General features: G+C 48.5%; 2 non-coding genes across 2 annotated transcripts; both read right to left on the bottom strand.

Moving 5' to 3' along the window:
- Positions 1-2,073: 2,073 nt before the first annotated feature.
- On the bottom strand, positions 2,074-2,145 carry Trnar-ucu (transfer RNA arginine (anticodon UCU)). Its single transcript has one exon. It is a non-coding gene; the product is annotated as a tRNA-Arg (tRNA).
- A 6,649-nt stretch (positions 2,146-8,794) lies between these two features.
- Trnar-ucu (transfer RNA arginine (anticodon UCU)) lies at positions 8,795-8,866 on the bottom strand. Its single transcript has one exon. It is a non-coding gene; the product is annotated as a tRNA-Arg (tRNA).
- Positions 8,867-22,499: the final 13,633 nt, after the last annotated feature.

Raw genomic sequence — 22,499 nt, 5'->3', positions numbered from 1 at the left:
GCCCTCTAGTCGCATTGGTGAGTCACCGACAGGAAATTTTCGCGTTCGGGGAGAAGGAGGAGGACAAACTTTATTTATCCCATTCGTTGTGATTGCGGTCACTCTGGACCTGTGAGGAGTGTACTCAGCGAACTAAAATTTTCTCCCGTTTCTTTTGTTGCAAAGGTGTAGACGGTAATAAAAGCGCTACTATTCCTTCCTAACGGAGGTCTCGTGGCGAACCCGCTGCCGTGGGGAGAGAAAAAAAAAATACCCGAATATGAATATTCCGTAATATATTCCGATACGCCTATTAGATGTTCTGCTTACCCCTCCCCCATCCCATCCCTGCCCAAAGGAATTTCTTGGGATAGCCTTCTCGTGAAGAGTTGTTTTTTTTTTTTTCGGGGCGTGTTGACATGTATGCAACTAGCGTACTGGGCTACAACTGGAAGCCAAAAAGTATCTCGGCGAAGCGGGTACGGGAGAAAATTTTAGTTCGCTGAGTACACTCCTCACAGGTCCAGAGTGACCGCAATCACAACGAATGGGATAAATAAAGTTTGTCCTCCTCCCTCTCCCCGAACGCGAAGGAGCGGCGAACGCGCACTTTCATACGGCCTGCGCACCCAACAAGGAAACGATACAGCAGATTCTTGACAGAGTGAGGGCACTTCGAACCAACCCTCTACGCTCCCAACTCGGAGAGAACTTCTGTGTCGTCCCCAGAGTCGCTTTCTTCTTCACTTTGAAACACCAGCTCGAGAATTTCGTCGCACGTAAGGCTTTTTTTCTTTCGCGACGCCATGCTTCAAGCGGCGAGCAACTCGAAAGAGAAACGGGAGCCAAAATACCCGCCAAATTTTTTTTTCGACAACCAAGGTCGACTTTACTGGACAACTATGTCCATCTGGCGTGAATAGGACTAAACAACCAGACACAGTGGTGTAGAGGGTAGCGCCTTCTACCGGGGTGTTTTAAAAGCAATGGTTTTTCTGGGGGCCGGCGAACCGCCGGCTTATCGCAGTTTGGCCTTGACGAACGCGGCCGGCGGATCGCCGGCTTTGGAAGCGAATGGGTTAATGAAGTTAACATTTTATTTAAACATACGGAAGACTAAAAGAAAAACACGCGCCCACAGTGGCGCCCGAACCCACACCTTCCGATTAGATCTCGAATGCCTTACCAATTCGGCTATCTGGGCGACTGTGTTCTCCTTCGCTGTCTGGGCTATTTATATTTTACTAGAAATGTATCTGACGCTTGAGGGTGGTAGCCAGCGCCAGTTTGACTACACGGGGAGAAGGGGACCTTCTTTTCAACCCCCGGGGCGTGACTCGAACGTCTACAGCCTGTCATGGGCGGGTAACTGGCGAGAAGCCCTCTTATGCTACCTAGGCATCAAGGCTGCCAGAACCGAGACCCTCGCTAGGCTTTCGCTGAATAATATAGTAATGAAATGAGGGGCTCGACGAGGAAATACAGAAAGATAGGTCATCAGTCTACAATGCCAAAGGAGGCATAGGGGTGTAGTTAGGCTCTTTTTTTTACTTCGGGTAATGAAGTTAACATTTTGTTTAAATATACGGAAGAAAGAAAGAAAGAAAAACACGCGCCCAGAGTAGGGACCGAGCCCACGCCTTTCGATTAGATTTCGAATGCCTTACCAATTCGGCTAACTGGGTGACTGTGTTCTCCTTCGCTGTTTGGGCTATTTATATTTTACTAGAAATGTATCTAACGCTTGAGGGTGGTAGCCAGCGCCACTTTGACTACACGGGGAGAAGGGGCACTTCTTTTCAACCACCGGGGCGTGACTCGAACGTCTACAGCCTGTCATGAGCGGGTGACTGGAGGGAAGCCCTCTTATACTACGTAGGCATCAAGGCTGCCAGAACCGAGACCCTCGCTAGGCTTTCGCAGAATAATATAGTAAGGAAATGAGGGGCTCGATGAGGAAATACAGAAAGATAGGTCATCAGTCTACAATACCAAAGGAGGCATAGGGATGTAGTTAGGCTCTTTTTTTTACTACGGTTAATAAAGATAACATTTTGTTTAAATATACGGAAGAAAGAAAGAAAAAAAAACACGCGCCCAGAGTGGGGACCGAACCCACGCCTTTCGATTAGAACTCGAATGCCTTAACAATTCGGCTATCTGGGCGACTGTGTTCTCCTTCACTTTCTGGGCTATTTATATTTTCCTAGAAGTGTATTTGACGCTTGAGGATGGTAGCCAGCGCCAATTTGACTACACGGGGAGAAGGGGACCTTCTTTTCAATCCCTCGGCCGTGACTCGAACGTCTACAGCCTGTCATGAGCGGGTAACTGTCGGGAAGCCCTCTTATACTACGTAGGCATCAAGGCTGCCAGAACCGAGACCCTCGCAAGGCTTTCGTAGAATAATATAGTAAGGAAATGAGGGGCTCGATGAGGAAATACAGAAAGATAGGTTCGCAGTCTACAATGCCAAAAGAGGCATAGAGGTGTAGTTAGTCTCTTTTTTTACTACGGTTAATGAAGTTAACATTTTGTTTTAATTTACGGAAGAAAGAAAGAAAGAAAAACACGCGCCCAGAGTGTGGACCTAACCCACGCCTTTGGATTATATCTCGAATGCCTTACCAATTCGGCTATCTGGGCGACTGTGTTCTCCTTCACTTTCTGGGCTATTTATATTTTACCAGAAATGTATCTGACGCTTGAGGGTGGTAGCCAGCGCCACTTTGACTACACGGGGAGAAGGGGACCTTCTATTCAAGCCCCGGGGCGTGACTCGAACGTCTACAGCCTGTCATGAGCGGGTAACTGGCAGGAAGCCCTCCTATGCTACCTAGTCATCAAGGCTGCCAGATCCGAGACCCTCGCTAGGCTTTCGCAGAATAATATAGTAAGGAAATGAGGGGCTCGAGGAGGAAATACAGAAAGATAGGTCATCAGTCTACAATGCCAAAGGAGGCATAGGGGTGTAGTTAGGCTCTTTTTTTTACTACGGTAATGAAGTTAACATTTTGTTTAAATATACGGAAGAAAGAAAGAAAGAAAAACACGCGCCCAGAGTGGGGACCGAACCCACGCCTTTCGATTAGATCTCGAATGCCTTACCGATTCGATATCTGGGCGACTGTGTTCTCCTTCGCTGTCTGGGCTATTTATATTACACTAGAAATGTATCTGATGCTTGAGGGTGGTAGCCAGCGCTACTTTGACTACACGGGGAGAAGGGGACCTTCTTTTCAACCCCCGCGGCGTGACTCGAACGTCTACAGCCTGTCATGAGTGGGTAACTGGCCGGAGGCTTTCTTATGCTACCTAGGCATCAAGGCTGCCAGAACCGAGACCCTCGCTAGGCTTTCGCAGAATAATATAGTAAGGAAATGATGGGCTAGATGAGGAAATACAGAAAGATAGGTCGGCAGTCTACAACGCTAAAGGAGGCATAGGGGTGAAGTTAGGCTCTTTTTTTACCTCGGGTAATGAAGTTAACATTTTGTTTAAATATACGGAAGAAAGACAGAAAGAAAAACACGCGCCCACAGTGGGGACCGAACCCACGCCTTTCGATTAGATCTCGAATGCCTTACCAATTCGGCTATCTGGGCGACTGTGTTCTTCACTTTCTGGGCTATTTATATTTTACTAGAAAAGTATCTGACGCTTAAGGGTGGTAGCCAGCGCCACTTTGACTAAACGGGGAGAAGGGGACCTTCTTTTCAACCCCCGGGGCGATACTCGAACGTCTACAGCCTGTCATGAGCGGGTAACTGGCGGGAAGCCCTCTTATGCTACCTAGGTATCAAGGCTGCCAGAACCGAAACCCTCACTAGGCTTTCGCAGAATAATATAGTAAGGAAATGAGGGGCTCGATGAGGAAATACAGAAAGATAGGTCGGCAGTCTACAACGCCAAAGGAGGCATAGGGGTGTAGTTGGGCTCTTTTTTTATCTCGGGTAATAAATTTAACAATTTGTTTAAATATACGGAAGAAAGACAGAAAGAAAAACACGCGCCCACAGTGGGGACCGAACCCACGCCTTCCGATTAGTTCTCGAATGCCTTACCAATTCGGCTATCTGGGCGACTGTGTTCTCCTTCACTTTCTGGGCTATTTATATTTTACTAGAAATGTATCTGACGCTTGAGGGTTGTAGCCAGCGCGACTGTGACTACACGGTGAGAAGGGGACCTTCTTTTCAACCTCCGGGGCATGACTCGAACGTCTACAGCCTGTCGTGAGCGGGTAACTGGCGGGAAGCCCTCTTATGCTACCTAGGCATCAAGGCTGCCAGAACCGAGACCCTCGCTAGGCTTTCTCAAAATAATATAGTAAGGAAATGAGTGGCTCGATGAGGAAATACAGAAAGATAGGTCGGCAGTCTACAACTCCAAAGGAGGCTTAGGGGTGTAGTTAGACTCTTTTTTTACTTCGGGTAATGAAGTTACCATTTTGTTTTAATATACGGAAGAAAGAAAGAAAGAAAAACAAGGGCCCAGAGTGGGGACCGAACTAACGCCTTTTGATTAGATCTCGAATGCCTTACCAATTCGGCTATCTGGGCGCTGTGTTCTCCTTCACTTTCTGGGCTATTTATATTTTACTAGAAATGTATCTGACGCTTGAGGGTGGTAGCCAGCGCGACTGTGACTACACGGGGAGAAGGGGACCTTCTTTTCAACCCCCGGGGCATGACTCGAACGTCTACAGCCTGTCGTGAGCGGGTAAGTGGCGGGAAGCCCTCCTATGCTACCTAGGCATCAAGGCTGCCAGAACCGAGACCCTCGCTAGGCTTTCTCAGAATAATATAGTAAGGAAATGAGGGGCTCGAGTAGGAAATACAGAAAGATAGGTCATCAGTCTACAATTCCAAAGGAGGCATAGGGGTGTAGTTAGGCTCTTTTTTTGACTACGGTTAATGATTTTGTTTAAATTTTGTTTAAATTTTGTTTAAATATACGGAAGAAAGAAAGAAAGAAAAACAAGGGCCCAGAGTGGGGACCGAACTAACGCCTTTTGATTAGATCTCGAATGCCTTACCAATTCGGCTATCTGGGCGCTGTGTTCTCCTTCACTTTCTGGGCTATTTATATTTTACTCGAAATGTATCTGATGCTTGAGGGTGGTAGCCAGCGCCACTTTGACTACACGGGGAGAAGGGCACCTTCTTTTCAACCCCCGGGGCGATACTCGAACGTCTACAGCCTGTCATGAGCGGGTAACTGGCGGAAAGCCCTCTTATGCTACCTAGGCATCAAGGCTGCCAGAACCGAAACCCTCGCTAGGCTTTCGCAGAATAATATGGTAAGGAAATGAGGGGCTCGATGAGGAAATACAGAAAGATAGGTCGGCAGTCTACAACGCCAAAGGAGGCATAGGGGTGTAGTTGGGCTCTTTTTTTACCTCGGGTAATGAAGTTAACAATTTGTTTAAATATACGGAAGAAAGACAGAAAGAAAAACACGTGCCCACAGTGGGGTACGAACCCACGCCTTCCGATTACATCTCGAATGCCTTACCAATTCGGCTATCTGGGCTACAGTGTTCTCCTTCACTTTCTGGGCTATTTATATTTTACTAGAAATGTATCTGACGCTTGAGGGTGGTAGCCAGCGCCACTTTGACTACACGGGGAGAAGGGGACCTTCTTTTCAAGCCCCGGGGCGTGACTCGAACGTCTACAGCCTGTCATGAGCGGGTAACTGGCGGGAAGCCCTGCTATGCTACCTAGGCATCAAGGCTGCCAGATACGAGACCCTTGCTAGGCTTTCGCAGAATAATATAGTAAGGAAATGAGGGGCTCGAGGATGAAATACAGAAAGATAGGTCATCAGTCTACAATGCCAAAGGAGGCATAGGGGTGTAGTTAGGCTCTTTTTTTTACTACGGGTAATGAAGTTAACATTTTGTTTAAATATACGGAAGAAAGAAAAACATGCGCCCAGAGTGGGGACCGACCCCACGCCTTTTGATTAGATCTCGAATGCCTTACCAATTCGGCTATCTGGGCGACTGTGTTCTCCTTCACTTTCTGGGCTATTTATATTTTTCTAGAAATGTATCTGACGCTTGAGGGTGGTAGCCAGCGCCACTTTGACTACACAGGGAGAAGGAGACCTTCTTTTCAACCCCTGGGGCGTGACTCGAACGTCTACGCCTGTCATGAGCGGGTGACTGGCGGAAAGCCCTCTTATACTACGTAGGCATCAAGGCTGCCAGAACCGACACCCTCGCTAGGCTTTCTCAGAATAATATAGTAAGGAAATGAGGGGCTCGATGAGGAAATACAGAAAGATAGGTCGTTAGTCTACAACGCCAAAGGAGGCATAGACGTGTAATTAGGCTCTTTTTTTTACCTCGGGTAATGAAGTTAACATTTTGTTTAAATATACGGAAGAAAGACAGAAAGAAAAACACGCGCCCACAGTGGGGACCGAACCCACGCCTTTCGATTAGATCTCGAATGCCTTACCAATTCGGCTATCTGGGCGACGGTGTTCTCCTTCACTTTCTGGGCAATTTATATTTTACTAGAAGTGTATCTGACGCTTGAGGGTGGTAGCCAGCGCCACTTTGACTACACGGGGAGAAGGGGACCTTCTTTTCAACTCCCGGGGCGTGACTCGAACGTCTACAGCCTGTCATGAGCGGGTAACTGGCGGGAAGCCCTCTTATGCTACCTAGGCATCAAGGCTGCCAGAACCGAACCCTCGCTAGGCTTTCTCAGAATAATATAGTAAGGAAATGAGGGGCTCGATGAGGAAATACAGAAAGATAGGTCGGCAGTGTACAACGCCAAAGGAGGCTTAGGGGTGTAGTTAGGCTCTTTTTTTTTACTTCGGGTAATGAAGTTACCATTTTGTTTTAATATACGGAAGAAAGAAAGAAAGAAAAACGCGCCCAGAGTGGGGACCGAACCCATGCCTTTCGATTAGATCTCGAATGCCTTACCAATTCGGCTATCTGGGTGACTGTGTTCTCCTTCGCTGTCTGGGCTATTTATATTTTACTAGAAATGTATCTGACGCTTAAGGGTGGTAGCCAGCGCCACTTTGACTACACGGGGAGAAGGGGACCTTCTTTTCAACCCCCGGGCCGTGACTCGAACTTCTACAGCCTGTCATGAGCGGGTAACTGGCGGGAAGCCCTCTTATGCTACCTAGGCATCAAGGCTGCCAGAACCGAGACCCTCGCTAGGCTTTCGCAGAATAATATAGTAAGGAAAAGAGGGGCTCGATGAGGAAATACAGAAAGATAGGTCGGCAGTCTACAACACCAAAGGAGGCATAGGGGTGTAGTTAGGCTCTTTTTTTTTACTACGGTTAATGAAGTTAACATTTTATTTAAACATACGGAAGACTAAAAGAAAAACACGCGCCCACAGTGGCGCCCGAGCCCACACCTTCCGATTAGATCTCGAATGCCTTACCAATTCGGCTATCTGGGCGACTGTGTTCTCCTTCGCTGTCTGGGCTATTTATATTTTACTAGAAATGTATCTGACGCTTGAGGGTGGTAGCCAGCGCCACTTTGACTACACGGGGAGAAGGGGACCTTCTTTTCAACCCCCGGGGCGTGACTCGAACGTCTACAGCCTGTCATGGGCGGGTAACTGGCGAGAAGCCCTCTTATGCTACCTAGGCATCAAGGCTGCCAGAACCGAGACCCTCGCTAGGCTTTAGCTGAATAATATAGTAATGAAATGAGGGGCTCGACGAGGAAATACAGAAATATAGGTCATCAGTCTACAATGCCAAAGGAGGCATAGGGGTGTAGTTAGGCTCTTTTTTTTACTTCGGGTAATGAAGTTAACATTTTGTTTAAATATACGGAAGAAAGAAAGAAAGAAAAACACGCGCCCAGAGTAGGGACCGAGCCCACGCCTTTCGATTAGATTTCGAATGCCTTACCAATTCGGCTATCTGGGTGACTGTGTTCTCCTTGGCTGTTTGGGCTATTTATATTTTACTAGAAATGTATCTAACGCTTGAGGGTGGTAGCCAGCGCCACTTTGACTACACGGGGAGAAGGGGCACTTCTTTTCAACCACCGGGGCGTGACTCGAACGTCTACAGCCTGTCATGAGCGGGTGACTGGAGGGAAGCCCTCTTATACTACGTAGGCATCAAGGCTGCCAGAACCGAGACCCTCGCTAGGCTTTCGCAGAATAATATAGTAAGGAAATGAGGGGCTCGATGAGGAAATACAGAAAGATAGGTCGGCAGTCTACAACGCCAAAGGAGGCTTAGGGGTGTAGTTAGGCTCTTTTTTACTTTGGGTAATGAAGTTACCATTTTGTTTTAATATACGGAAGAAAGAAAGAAAGAAAAACAAGGGCCCAGAGTGGGGACCGAACCCACGCCTTCCGATTAGATCTCGAATGCCTTACCAATTCGGCTATATGGGTGACTGTGTTCTCCTTCACTTTCTGGGCTATTTATATTTTACTAGAAATGTATCTGACGCTTGAGGGTGGTAGCCAGCGCCACTTTGACAACAACGGGGAGAAGGGGACCTTCTTTTCAAGCCCCGGGGCGTGACTCGAACGTCTACAGCCGGTCATGAGCGGGTAACTGGCAGGAAGCCCTCCTATGCTACCTAGGCATCAAGGCTGCCAGATCCGAGACCCTCGCTAGGCTTTCGGAGAATAATATAGTAAGGAAATGAGGAGCTCGAGGAGGAAATACAGAAAGATAGGTCATCAGTCTACAATACCAAAGGAGGCATAGGGATGTAGTTAGGCTCTTTTTTTTACTACGGTTAATAAAGTTAACATTTTGTTTAAATATACGGAAGAAAGAAAGAAAAAAAAACACGCGCCCAGAGTGGGGACCGAACCCACGCCTTTCGATTAGAACTCGAATGCCTTAACAATTCGGCTATCTGGGCGACTGTGTTCTCCTTCACTTTCTGGGCTATTTATATTTTCCTAGAAGTGTATTTGACGCTTGAGGATGGTAGCCAGCGCCAATTTGACTACACGGGGAGAAGGGGACCTTCTTTTCAATCCCCGGGCCGTGACTCGAACGTCTACAGCCTCTCATGAGCGGGTAACTGTCGGGAAGCCCTCTTATACTACGTAGGCATCAAGGCTTCCAGAACCGAGACCCTCGCAAGGCTTTCGTAGAATAATATAGTAAGGAAATGAGGGGCTCGATGAGGAAATACAGAAAGATAGGTTCGCAGTCTACAATGCCAAAAGAGGCATAGAGGTGTAGTTAGTCTCTTTTTTTACTACGGTTAATGAAGTTAACATTTTGTTTTAATTTACGGAAGAAAGAAAGAAAGAAAAACACGCGCCCAGAGTGTGGACCTAACCCACGCCTTTGGATTATATCTCGAATGCCTTACCAATTCGGCTATCTGGGCGACTGTGTTCTCCTTCACTTTCTGGGCTATTTATATTTTACCAGAAATGTATCTGACGCTTGAGGGTGGTAGCCAGCGCCACTTTGACTACACGGGGAGAAGGGGACCTTCTATTCAAGCCCCGGGGCGTGACTCGAACGTCTACAGCCTGTCATGAGCGGGTAACTGGCAGGAAGCCCTCCTATGCTACCTAGTCATCAAGGCTGCCAGATCCGAGACCCTCGCTAGGCTTTCGCAGAATAATATAGTAAGGAAATGAGGGGCTCGAGGAGGAAATACAGAAAGATAGGTCATCAGTCTACAATGCCAAAGGAGGCATAGGGGTGTAGTTAGGCTCTTTTTTTTACTACGGTAATGAAGTTAACATTTTGTTTAAATATACGGAAGAAAGAAAGAAAGAAAAACACGCGCCCAGAGTGGGGACCGAACCCACGCCTTTCGATTAGATCTCGAATGCCTTACTGATTCGATATCTGGGCGACTGTGTTCTCCTTCGCTGTCTGGGCTATTTATATTCCACTAGAAATGTATCTGATGCTTGAGGGTGGTAGCCAGCGCTACTTTGACTACACGGGGAGAAGGGGACCTTCTTTTCAACCCCCGCGGCGTGACTCGAACGTCTACAGCCTGTCATGAGTGGGTAACTGGCCGGAGGCTTTCTTATGCTACCTAGGCATCAAGGCTGCCAGAACCGAGACCCTCGCTAGGCTTTCGCAGAATAATATAGTAAGGAAATGATGGGCTAGATGAGGAAATACAGAAAGATAGGTCGGCAGTCTACAACGCTAAAGGAGGCATAGGGGTGAAGTTAGGCTCTTTTTTTACCTCGGGTAATGAAGTTAACATTTTGTTTAAATATACGGAAGAAAGACAGAAAGAAAAACACGCGCCCACAGTGGGGACCGAACCCACGCCTTTCGATTAGATCTCGAATGCCTTACCAATTCGGCTATCTGGGCGACTGTGTTCTTCACTTTCTGGGCTATTTATATTTTACTAGAAAAGTATCTGACGCTTAAGGGTGGTAGCCAGCGCCACTTTGACTAAACGGGGAGAAGGGGACCTTCTTTTCAACCCCCGGGGCGATACTCGAACGTCTACAGCCTGTCATGAGCGGGTAACTGGCAGGAAGCCCTCTTATGCTACCTAGGTATCAAGGCTGCCAGAACCGAAACCCTCACTAGGCTTTCGCAGAATAATATAGTAAGGAAATGAGGGGCTCGATGAGGAAATACAGAAAGATAGGTCGGCAGTCTACAACGCCAAAGGAGGCATAGGGGTGTAGTTGGGCTCTTTTTTTATCTCGGGTAATGAATTTAACAATTTGTTTAAATATACGGAAGAAAGACAGAAAGAAAAACACGCGCCCACAGTGGGGACCGAACCCACGCCTTCCGATTAGTTCTCGAATGCCTTACCAATTCGGCTATCTGGGCGACTGTGTTCTCCTTCACTTTCTGGGCTATTTATATTTTACTAGAAATGTATCTGACGCTGCTTGAGGGTGGTAGCCAGCGCGACTGTGACTACACGGTGAGAAGGGGACCTTCTTTTCAACCTCCGGGGCATGACTCGAACGTCTACAGCCTGTCGTGAGCGGGTAACTGGCGGGAAGCCCTCTTATGCTACCTAGGCATCAAGGCTGCCAGAACCGAGACCCTCGCTAGGCTTTCTCAAAATAATATAGTAAGGAAATGAGTGGCTCGATGAGGAAATACAGAAAGATAGGTCGGCAGTCTACAACTCCAAAGGAGGCTTAGGGGTGTAGTTAGACTCTTTTTTTACTTCGGGTAATGAAGTTACCATTTTGTTTTAATATACGGAAGAAAGAAAGAAAGAAAAACAAGGGCCCAGAGTGGGGACCGAACTAACGCCTTTTGATTAGATCTCGAATGCCTTACCAATTCGGCTATCTGGGCGCTGTGTTCTCCTTCACTTTCTGGGCTATTTATATTTTACTAGAAATGTATCTGACGCTTGAGGGTGGTAGCCAGCGCGACTGTGACTACACGGGGAGAAGGGGACCTTCTTTTCAACCCCCGGGGCATGACTCGAACGTCTACAGCCTGTCGTGAGCGGGTAAGTGGCGGGAAGCCCTCTTATGCTACCTAGGCATCAAGGCTGCCAGAACCGAGACCCTCGCTAGGCTTTCTCAGAATAATATAGTAAGGAAATGAGGGGCTCGAGTAGGAAATACAGAAAGATAGGTCATCAGTCTACAATTCCAAAGGAGGCATAGGGGTGTAGTTAGGCTCTTTTTTTGACTACGGTTAATGATTTTGTTTAAATTTTGTTTAAATTTTGTTTAAATATACGGAAGAAGAGAAAGAAAGAAAAACAAGGGCCCAGAGTGGGGACCGAACTAACGCCTTTTGATTAGATCTCGAATGCCTTACCAATTCGGCTATCTGGGCGCTGTGTTCTCCTTCACTTTCTGGGCTATTTATATTTTACTCGAAATGTATCTGATGCTTGAGGGTGGTAGCCAGCGCCACTTTGACTACACGGGGAGAAGGGCACCTTCTTTTCAACCCCCGGGGCGATACTCGAACGTCTACAGCCTGTCATGAGCGGGTAACTGGCGGAAAGCCCTCTTATGCTACCTAGGCATCAAGGCTGCCAGAACCGAAACCCTCGCTAGGCTTTCGCAGAATAATATAGTAAGGAAATGAGGGGCTCGATGAGGAAATACAGAAAGATAGGTCGGCAGTCTACAACGCCAAAGGAGGCATAGGGGTGTAGTTGGGCTCTTTTTTTACTACGGTTAATGAAGTTACCATTTTGTTTAAATATACGAAAGAAAGAAAGAAAGAAAAACACGCGCCCAGAGTGGGGACCGAACCCACGCCTTTCGATTAGATCTCGAATGCCTTACCAATTCGGCTATCTGGGCGACTGTGTTCTCCTTCGCTGTCTGGGCTATTTATATTATACTAGAAATGTATCTGATGCTTGAGGGTGGTAGCCAGCGCCACTTTGACTACACAGGGAGAAGGAGACCTTCTTTTCAACCCCTGGGGCGTGACTCGAACGTCTACAGCCTGTCATGAGCGGGTGACTGGCGGGAAGCCCTCTTATACTACGTAGGCATCAAGGCTGCCAGAACCGAGACCCTCGCTAGGCTTTCGCAGAATAATATAGTAAGGAAAAGAGGGGCTCGATGAGGAAATACAGAAAGATAGGTCGGCAGTCTACAACGCTAAAGGAGGCATAGGGGTGTAGTTAGGCTCTTTTTTACTACGGTTAATGAAGTTAACATTTTGTTTAAACATACGGAAGACAGAAAGAAAAACACGCGCCCACAGTGGGGACCGAAGCGATGCCTTCCGATTAGATCTCGAATGCCTTACCAATTCGGCTATCTGGGCGACTGTGTTCTCCTTCACTTTCTGGGCAATTTATATTTTACTAGAAATGTATCTGACGCTTGAGGGTGGTAGCCAGCGCCACTTTGACTAAACGGGGGAGAAGGGGACCTTCTTTTGAAGCCCCGGAGCGTGACTCGAACGTCTACAGCCTGTCATGAGCGGGTAACTGGCGGGAAGCCCTCCTATGCTACCTAGACATCAAGGCTGCCAGATCCGAGACCCTCGCTAGGCTTTCGCAAAATAATATAGTAAGAAAATGAGGGGCTCGAGCAGGAAATACAGAAAGATAGGTCGGCAGTCTACAACGCCAAAGGAGGCATAGGGGTGAAGTTAGGCTCTTTTTTTACCTCGGGTAATGAAGTTAACATTGTGTTTAAATATACGGAAGAAAGATAGAAAGAAAAACACGCGCCCACAGTGGGGACCGACCCCACGCCTTTCGATTAGAACTTGAATGCCTTACCAATTCGGCTATCTGGGCGACTGTGTTTTCCTTCACTTTCTGGGCTATTTATATTTTACTAGAAATGTATCTGACGCTTGGGGGTGGTAGCCAGCGCCACTTTGACTACACAGGGAGAAGGGGACCTTCTTTTCAACCCCCGGGGCATGACTCGAACGTCTACAGCCTGTCATGAGCGGGTAACTAGCGGGAAGCCCTCTTATGCTACCTAGGCATCAAGGCTGCCAGAACCGAGCCCTCGCTAGGCTTTCGCAGAATAATATAGTAAGGAAAAGAGGGGCTCGATGAGGAAATACAGAAAGATAGGTCGGCAGTCTACAATGCCAAAGGAGGCATAGGGGTGTAGTTAGGCTCTTTTTTTTACTACGGTTAATGAAGTTAACATTTTGTTTAAATATACGGAAGAAAGAAAGAAAAACACGCGCCCAGAGTGGGGACCGAACTCACGCCTTCCGATTAGATCTCAAATGCCTTACCAATTCGGCTATCTGGGCGACTGTGTTCTCCTTCACTTTCTGGGCTATTTATATTTTACTAGAAGTGTATCTGACGCTTGAGGATGGTAGCTAGCGCCAATTTCACTACACGGGGAGAAGGGGACCTTCTTTTCAACCCCCGGGCCATGACTCGAACGTCTACAGCCTGTCATGAGCGGGTGACTGGCGGGAAGCCCTCTTATACTACGTAGGCATCAAGGCTGCCAGAACCGAGACCCTGGCTAGGCTTTCGCAGAATAATATAGTAAGGAAATGAGGGGCTCGATGAGGAAATACAGAAAGATAGGTCGGCAGTCTACAACGCCAAAGGAGGCTTAGGGGTGTAGTTAGGCTCTTTTTTTTACTTCGGGTAATGAAGTTACCATTTTGTTTTAATATACGGAAGAAAGAAAGAAAGAAAAACAAGGGCCCAGAGTGGGGACCGAACCCACGCCTTTTGATTAGATCTCGAATGCCTTACCAATTCGGCTATCTGGGCGACTGTGTTCTGCTTCACTTTCTGGGCTATTTATATTTTACTAGAAATGTATCTGACGCTTGAGTGTGGTAGCCAGCGCCACTTTGACTACACGGGGAAAAGGGGACCTTCTTTTCAACTCCTGGGGCGTGACTCGAACGTCTACAGCCTGTCATGAGCGGGTAACTGGCGGGAAGCCCTCTTATGCTACCTAGGCATCAAGGCTGCCAGAACCGAGACCCTCGCTAGGCTTTCTCAGAATAATATAGTAAGGAAATGAGGGGCTCGAGTAGAAATACAGAAAGATAGGTAATCAGTCTACAATTCCAAAGGAGGCATAGGGGTGTTGTTAGGCTCTTTTTTTTACTACGGTTAATGAAGTTAACATTTTGTTTAAATATACGGAAGAAAGAAAGAAAGAAAAACGCGCCCAGAGTGGGGACCGAACCCACGCCTTTCGATTAGATCTCGAATGCCTTACCAATTCGGCTATCTGGGCGACTGTGTTCTCCTTCACTGTCTGGGCTATTTATATTTTACTAGAAATGTATCTGACGCTTGAGGGTGGTAGCCAGCGCCACTTTGACTACACGGGGAGAAGGGGACCTTCTTTTCAAGCCCCGGGGCGTGACTCGAACGTCTACAGCCTGTCATGAGCGGGTAACTGGCGGAAAGCCCTCTTTTACTACGTAGGCGTCAAGGCTGCCAGAACCGAGACCCTCGCTAGGCTTACGCAGAATAATATAGTAAGGAAATGAGAGCTCGATGACGAAATACAGAGATATAGGTCATCAGTCTACAATGCCAAAAGAGGCATAGGGATGTAGTTAGGCTCCTTTTTTTACTACGGTTAATGAAGTTAACATTTTGTTTATATATACGAAAGAAAAAAAGAAAGAAAAACATGCGCCCAGAGTGGGGACCGACCCCACGCCTTTCGATTAGAACTCGAATGCCTTACCAATTCGGCTATCTGGGCGACTGTGTTCTCCTTCACTGTCTGGGCTATTTATATTTTACTAGAAATGTATCTGACGCTTGAGGGTGGTAGCCAGCGCCACTTTGACTACACAGTGAGAAGGGGACCTTCTTTTCAACCCCCGGGGCATGACTCGAACGTCTACAGCCTGTCATGAGCGGGTAACTTTCGGGAAGCCCTCTTATGCTACCTAGGCATCAAGGCTGCCAGAACCGAGCCCTCGCTAGGCTTTCGCAGAATAATATAGTAAGGAAAAGAGGGGCTCGATGAGGAAATACAGAAAGATATGTCGGCAGTCTACAACGCCAAGGGAGGTATAGGGGTGTAGTTAGGCTCTTTTTTTTACTACGGTTATTGAAGTTAACATTTTGTTTAAATATACGGAAGAAAGAAAGAAAAACACGCGCCCAGAGTGGGGACCGAACTAACGCCTTCCGATTAGATCTCGAATGCCTTACCAATTCGGCTATCTGGGCAACTGTGTTCTCCTTCACTTTCTGGGCTATTTATATTTTACTAGAAGTGTATCTGACGCTTGAGGGTGGTAGCCAGCGCCACTTTGACTACACGGGGAGAAGGGGACCTTCTTTTCAACCCCCGGGGCGTGACTCGAACGTCTACAGCCTGTCATGAGCTGATAACTGGCGGGAAGCCCTCTTATGCTACCTAGGCATCAAGGCTGGAGAACCGAGACCCTCGCTAGGCTTTCTCATAATAATATAGTAAGGAGAAGAGGGGCTCGAGTAGGAAATACAGAAAGATAGGTCGGCAGTCTACAATGCCAAAAGAGGTATAGAGGTGTAGTTAGGCTCTTTTTTTACTACGGTTAATGAAGTTACCATTTTGTTTAAATATACGAAAGAAAGAAAGAAAGAAAAACACGCGCCCAGAGTGGGGACCGAACCCACGCCTTTCGATTAGATCTCGAATGCCTTACCAATTCGGCTATCTGGGCGACTGTGTTCTCCTTCGCTGTCTGGGCTATTTATATTATACTAGAAATGTATCTGATGCTTGAGGGTGGTAGCCAGCGCCACTTTGACTAAACAGGGAGAAGGAGACCTTCTTTTCAACCCCTGGGGCGTGACTCGAACGTCTACAGCCTGTCATGAGCGGGTGACTGGCGGGAAGCCCTCTTATACTACGTAGGCATCAAGGCTGCCAGAACCGAGACCCTCGCTAGGCTTTCGCAGAATAATATAGTAAGGAAAAGAGGGGCTCGATGAGGAAATACAGGAAGATAGGTCGGCAGTCTACAACGCTAAAGGAGGCATAGGGGTGTAGTTAGGCTCTTTTTTACTACGGTTAATGAAGTTAACATTTTGTTTAAACATACGGAAGACAGAAAGAAAAACACGCGCCCACAGTGGGGACCGAAGCCATGCCTTCCGATTAGATCTCGAATGCCTTACCAATTCGGCTATCTGGGCGACTGTGTTCTCCTTCACTTTCTGGGCTATTTATATTTTACTAGAAATGTATCTGACGCTTGAGGGTGGTAGCCAGCGCCACTTTGACTAAACGGGGAGAAGGGGACCTTCTTTTCAAGCCCCGGAGCGTGACTCGAACGTCTACAGCCTGTCATGAGCGGGTAACTGGCGGAAGCCCTCCTATGCTACCTAGACATCAAGGCTGCCAGATCCGAGACCCTCGCTAGGCTTTCGCAAAATAATATAGTAAGAAAATGAGGGGCTCGAGGAGGATATACAGAAAGATAGGTCGGCAGTCTACAACGCCAAAGGAGGCATAGGGGTGAAGTTAGGCTCTTTTTTTACCTCGGGTAATGAAGTTAACATTGTGTTTAAATATACGGAAGAAAGATAGAAAGAAAAACACGCGCCCACAGTGGGGACCGACCCCACGCCTTTCGATTAGAACTCGAATGCCTTACCAATTCGGCTATCTGGGCGACTGTGTTCTCCTTCACTTTCTTTGGCTATTTATATTTTACTAGAAATGTATTTGACGCTTGGGGGTGGTAGCCAGCGCCACTTTGACTACACAGGGAGAAGGGGACCTTCTTTTCAATTCCCGGGGCATGACTTGAACGTCTACAGCCTGTCATGAGCGGGTAACTGGCGGGAAGCCCTCTTATGCTACCTAGGCATCAAGGCTGCCAGAACCGAGCCCTCGCTAGGCTTTCGCAGAATAATATAGTAAGGAAAAGAGGGGCTCGATGAGGAAATACAGAAAGATAGGTCGGCAGTCTACAATGCCAAAGGAGGCATAGGGGTGTAGTTAGGCTCTTTTTTTTACTACGGTTAATGAAGTTAACATTTTGTTTAAATATACGGAAGAAAGAAAGAAAAACACGCGCCCAGAGTGGGGACCGAACTCACGCCTTCCGATTAGATCTCGAATGCCTTACCAATTCGGCTATCTGGGCGACTGTGTTCTCCTTCACTTTCTGGGCTATTTATATTTTACTAGAAGTGTATCTGACGCTTGAGGATGGTAGCTAGCGCCAATTTCACTACACGGGGAGAAGGGGACCTTCTTTTCAACCCCCGGGCCATGACTCGAACATCTACAGCCTGTCATGAGCGGGTAACTGGCGGGAAGCCCTCTTATACTACGTAGGCATCAAGGCTGCCAGAACCGAGACCCTCGCAAGGCTTTCGCAGAATAATACAGTAAGGAAATGAGGGGCTCGATGCGGAAATACAGAAAGATAGGTCGGCAGTCTACAACGCCAAAAGAGGCATAGAGGTGTAGTTAGGCTCTTTTTTTACTACGGTTAATGAAGTGAACATTTTGTTTTATTATACGGAAGAAAGAAAGAAAGAAAAACAAGGGCCCAGAGTGGGGACCGAACCCACGCCTTTTGATTAGATCTCGAATGCCTTACCAATTCGGCTATCTGGGCGACTGTGTTCTCCTTCACTTTCTGGGCTATTTATATTTTACTAGAAATGTATCTGACGCTTGAGGGTGGTAGCCAGCGCCACTTTGACTACACGGGGAGAAGGGGACCTTCTTTTCAAGCCCCGGGGCGTGACTCGAACGTCTACAGCCTGTCATGAGCGGGTAACTAGCGGGAAGCCCTCCTATGCTACCTAGGCATCAAGGCTGGAGAACCGAGGCCCTCGCTAGGCTTTCTCAGAATAATATAGTAAGGAAATGAGGGGCTCGAGTAGGAAATACAGAAAGATAGGTCATCAGTCTACAATGCCAAAGGAGGCATAGGGATGTAGTTAGGCTCTTTTTTTACTACAGTTAATGAAGTTAACATTTTGTTTAAATATACGGAAGAAAGAAAGAAAAACATGCGCCCAGAGTGGGGACCGACCCCACGCCTTTTGATTAGATCTCGAATGCCTTACCAATTCGGCTATCTGGGCGACTGTGTTCTCCTTCACTTTCTGGGCTATTTATATTTTTCTAGAAATGTATCTGACGCTTGAGGGTGGTAGCCAGCGCCACTTTGACTACACGGGGAGAAGGGGACCTTCTTTTCAAGCCCCGGGGCGTGACTCGAACGTCTACAGCCTGTCATGAGCGGGTAACTAGCGGGAAGCCCTCCTATGCTACCTAGGCATCAAGGCTGGAGAACCGAGGCCCTCGCTAGGCTTTCTCAGAATAATATAGTAAGGAAATGAGGGGCTCGAGTAGGAAATACAGAAAGATAGGTCATCAGTCTACAATGCCAAAGGAGGCATAGGGATGTAGTTAGGCTCTTTTTTTACTACAGTTAATGAAGTTAACATTTTGTTTAAATATACGGAAGAAAGAAAGAAAAACATGCGCCCAGAGTGGGGACCGACCCCACGCCTTTTGATTAGATCTCGAATGCCTTACCAATTCGGCTATCTGGGCAACTGTGTTCTCCTTCACTTTCTGGGCTATTTATATTTTACTAGAAATGTATCTGACGCTTGAGGGTGGTAGCCAGCGCCACTTTGACTACACGGGGAGAAGGGGACCTTCTTTTCAAGCCCCGGGGCGTGACTCGAACGTCTACAGCCTGTCATGAGCGGGTAACTAGCGGGAAGCCCTCCTATGCTACCTAGGCATCAAGGCTGGAGAACCGAGGCCCTCGCTAGGCTTTCTCAGAATAATATAGTAAGGAAATGAGGGGCTCGAGTAGGAAATACAGAAAGATAGGTCATCAGTCTACAATGCCAAAGGAGGCATAGGGATGTAGTTAGGCTCTTTTTTTACTACAGTTAATGAAGTTAACATTTTGTTTAAATATACGGAAGAAAGAAAGAAAAACATGCGCCCAGAGTGGGGACCGACCCCACGCCTTTTGATTAGATCTCGAATGCCTTACCAATTCGGCTAACTGGGCGACTGTGTTCTCCTTCACTTTCTGGGCTATTTATATTTTACTAGAAATGTATCTGACGCTTGAGGGTGGTAGCCAGCGCCATTTCGACTACACGGGGAGAAGGCAACCTTCTTTTAAAGCCCAGGGGCGTGACTCGAACGTCTACAGCCTGTCATGAGCGGGTAACTGGCGGGAAGCCCTCCTATGCTACCTAGGCATCAAGGCTGCCAGATCCGAAACCCTCGCTAGGCTTTCGCAGAATAATATAATAAGGAAATGAGGGGCTCGAGGAGGAAATACAGAAAGATAGGTCATCAGTCTACAATGCCAAAGGAGGCATAGGGGTGTAGTTAGGCTCTTTTTTTTACTACGGTAATGAAGTTACCATTTTGTTTAAATATACGGAAGAAAGAAAGAAAGAAAAACACGCGCCCAGAGTGGGGACCGCACCCACGCCTTTCGATTAGATCTCGAATGCCTTACCAATTCGGCTATCTGGGCGACTGTGTTCTCCTTCGCTGTCTGGGCTATTTATATTGCCGCGAACCATACATTGGGTTTGTTTATTTGTGTTTTGCTTTTACCGCCCGGCTGCGCCGGTCTGTGTTATCTCTGCGCCAAGGGAAGCGCGTGTTCCATTCTTTCTTTCTGTGCCGCATGTGTTACCTGTCGTGATAGGGAGAGCATTCCGATCTAACGTGAACAGCCCAGAATAATCTTCTTGGATCTACTATGTTCTCGATGTGAATCGACGTTTCGAGAACCACGCGGGCCGAAAGATAAAAAGCCTGCAGTGCGGACGCCGGAGCATTCGATTCTGCGACGCTCGCTGACGCAAGTCACTTTGTTGACCGCTGCTTCGCCGCCTCTGTATTCTTTTGAGTTGTTAGGGGAGCACAAGTTCGCTCCAATAAACTTGTTTCTCCTGCAAGACAACTGCGTCGTCCTTGGCTTCGTGACATCTGGTGGAGGTGCCGGGCACGCACCCTTCATGCTCACTACAACCTCGAAAAGCCGCCAAGCCAGTCCAACAAGAGCCAGCCCCCGCCTGCAAGATTTACCGCCCGAGTTCGGTTTGATGCCAGAAGGGCCCAAGAAAAGGAACGCTGCAACCAACACCATGGTACAAGAAACAACGTCGCCAATCATGCTGCAGCAGCCCCGGGAACCGCCATCGTTCCGGGGAGCCCCCGCTGAAGATTCAGAGGAATGGTTGGAGAAGCTGGAGCGCGTGCGGATCTTCAACAGGTAGGACGATGAAGAAACCTTCCGGCATGTTTTCTTTTACTTGGAGGATGCAGCCCGAACTTGGTTTGAAAACCACGAGAGCGCCTTGACCGACTGGACGCAATTCAAAAGCGAGTTCCTTAAGACCTTCACGACCGTGGTGAGAAAAGAACGAGCTGCGATTTTACTGGAAACTCGAACGCAACACCCGAACGAAGAAGTCGTAATCTTCGTCGAGGAAATGAAGCGACTTTTCCGCCGTGCGGACCCAGGAATGACGGAAGAAAAGAAACTACGGTTTCTGATGCGAGGTGTGAAGCAAGAGCTCTTCGCGTGCCTTGTTCGCAACCCCCCCAAGACCGTGTCCGAATTCGCGTCTGAGGCCGCCGCGATGGAGAAGACGCTCGAAATCCGAACGAGGCAGTACGACCGCCCAATCAATGCGCTGGTTTCGGAGACGCTTGGTGCCAGCGCTATCAACTCCGACTCACTACGCGACACTATCCGCGAAATAGTGAGGGAGGAGCTGCGGAAACTGCTCCCGACGCCGCCGCAACCACAAGTCGCTTCTCTTACCGACGTCATTAGAGAAGAAGTGCATCAAGCGCTGGGAACTTCAACGACGCCAGTAGCACCTCGCGAGCCGCAAGCCATGACCTACGCGGCTGCTGTACATCGCCCTCGCCCACCTGCACCCTATCGTCACGAGGCTCCGTACCGTCGTCCCCTCTCACCGGCCCGACCACCTGCGGCGCAACCCCCTGCCCCAAGGTAGACCGACGTGTGGCGAACGTCCGACAATCGTCCGCTGTGCTACCACTGCGGAGAGGCCGACCACGTCTACCGTCGCTGCCCCTACAGGAGGCTCGGTTTGCGAGGGTTCTCCGTCGACGCACCCCGCCCCCGAACTGGCCAGCGCCCATCGGAGATCGAAGAGTACCTGTCCAACACCAGCCGTCGACCAGCCCGTTTCAACCGTTCGCCGTCACCCTACCCATACCAGTCGCCGAACCGCCGTAGCAATGCTGATTTCTCACGTGGAAGGTCCCCCAGCCCACGTGGGGGAAACTAAATGATGCAACTTCTGGAGGTAAAGTTGCACGATCGCGGAAAAATGAAAACCCTCCAACGACGCAACGACTCGCGGAAGACAGTGACTCACAACATGCCCTCATCCCGACGACCCGACCCAGACCTGACGAGACTCCCGTACACGACGACAGCTATACGCCGCGACGCGCACCCGACCGGACCGAGACGTCCGCTGAGAAGACGATGACAACGACGACGCACAGTGCCCGACCGTGAACACGCACAAGCCGAGATGCGACGCCCCGACGCACCCGGAACTCGAGGAAAGCGGCATCTGACGTCAAGGTGTCCATCGACGGCTTTGATGTAGTCGCCCTCGTAGACACGGGAGCCGACTACTCCGTGTTGAGCGGACCATTTGCGTCTAAACTGAAGAAAGTTATGACCAGATGGGACGGTCCGCACATACGCACAGCAGGAGGCCACCTCGTGACGCCAAGTGGAACGTGCACATCGCGCGTCACCATAGACGGCACGACGTACCCTGCGGTGTTCGTCGTTTTGCCCAACTGCTCCCGCGACGTAATTCTCGGAATGGACTTTTTGACGGACAACGGCGCAATAATCGATCTGCAGACAAAGTCGATAACTTTTTCCTCCGACCACTCCATGACGCCGGAATCGAACCCCGAAATCCGTGCAGCTGTAAGGATCGCCGATGATCACGTCACCCTGCCACCCCGCGCAAGCTTGATGGTCGCAGTCTACTGTGAAGATGCTGCTCCTGACGTCGAAGCTATCGTAGACACCGATCAAAGGGTGCTTCTCAACCGTGGTGTGTCGGTCGCAAGAGGCATTGC

This window comes from Haemaphysalis longicornis, unplaced genomic scaffold (genome assembly GCF_048455015.1).
Source record: "Haemaphysalis longicornis isolate Haplotype H1 unplaced genomic scaffold, Haemaphysalis longicornis Haplotype H1 scaffold_11, whole genome shotgun sequence".
In the NCBI taxonomy this organism is placed as follows: domain Eukaryota; kingdom Metazoa; phylum Arthropoda; class Arachnida; order Ixodida; family Ixodidae; genus Haemaphysalis; species Haemaphysalis longicornis.
This window is presented reverse-complemented; position numbering and strand designations above follow the sequence as displayed.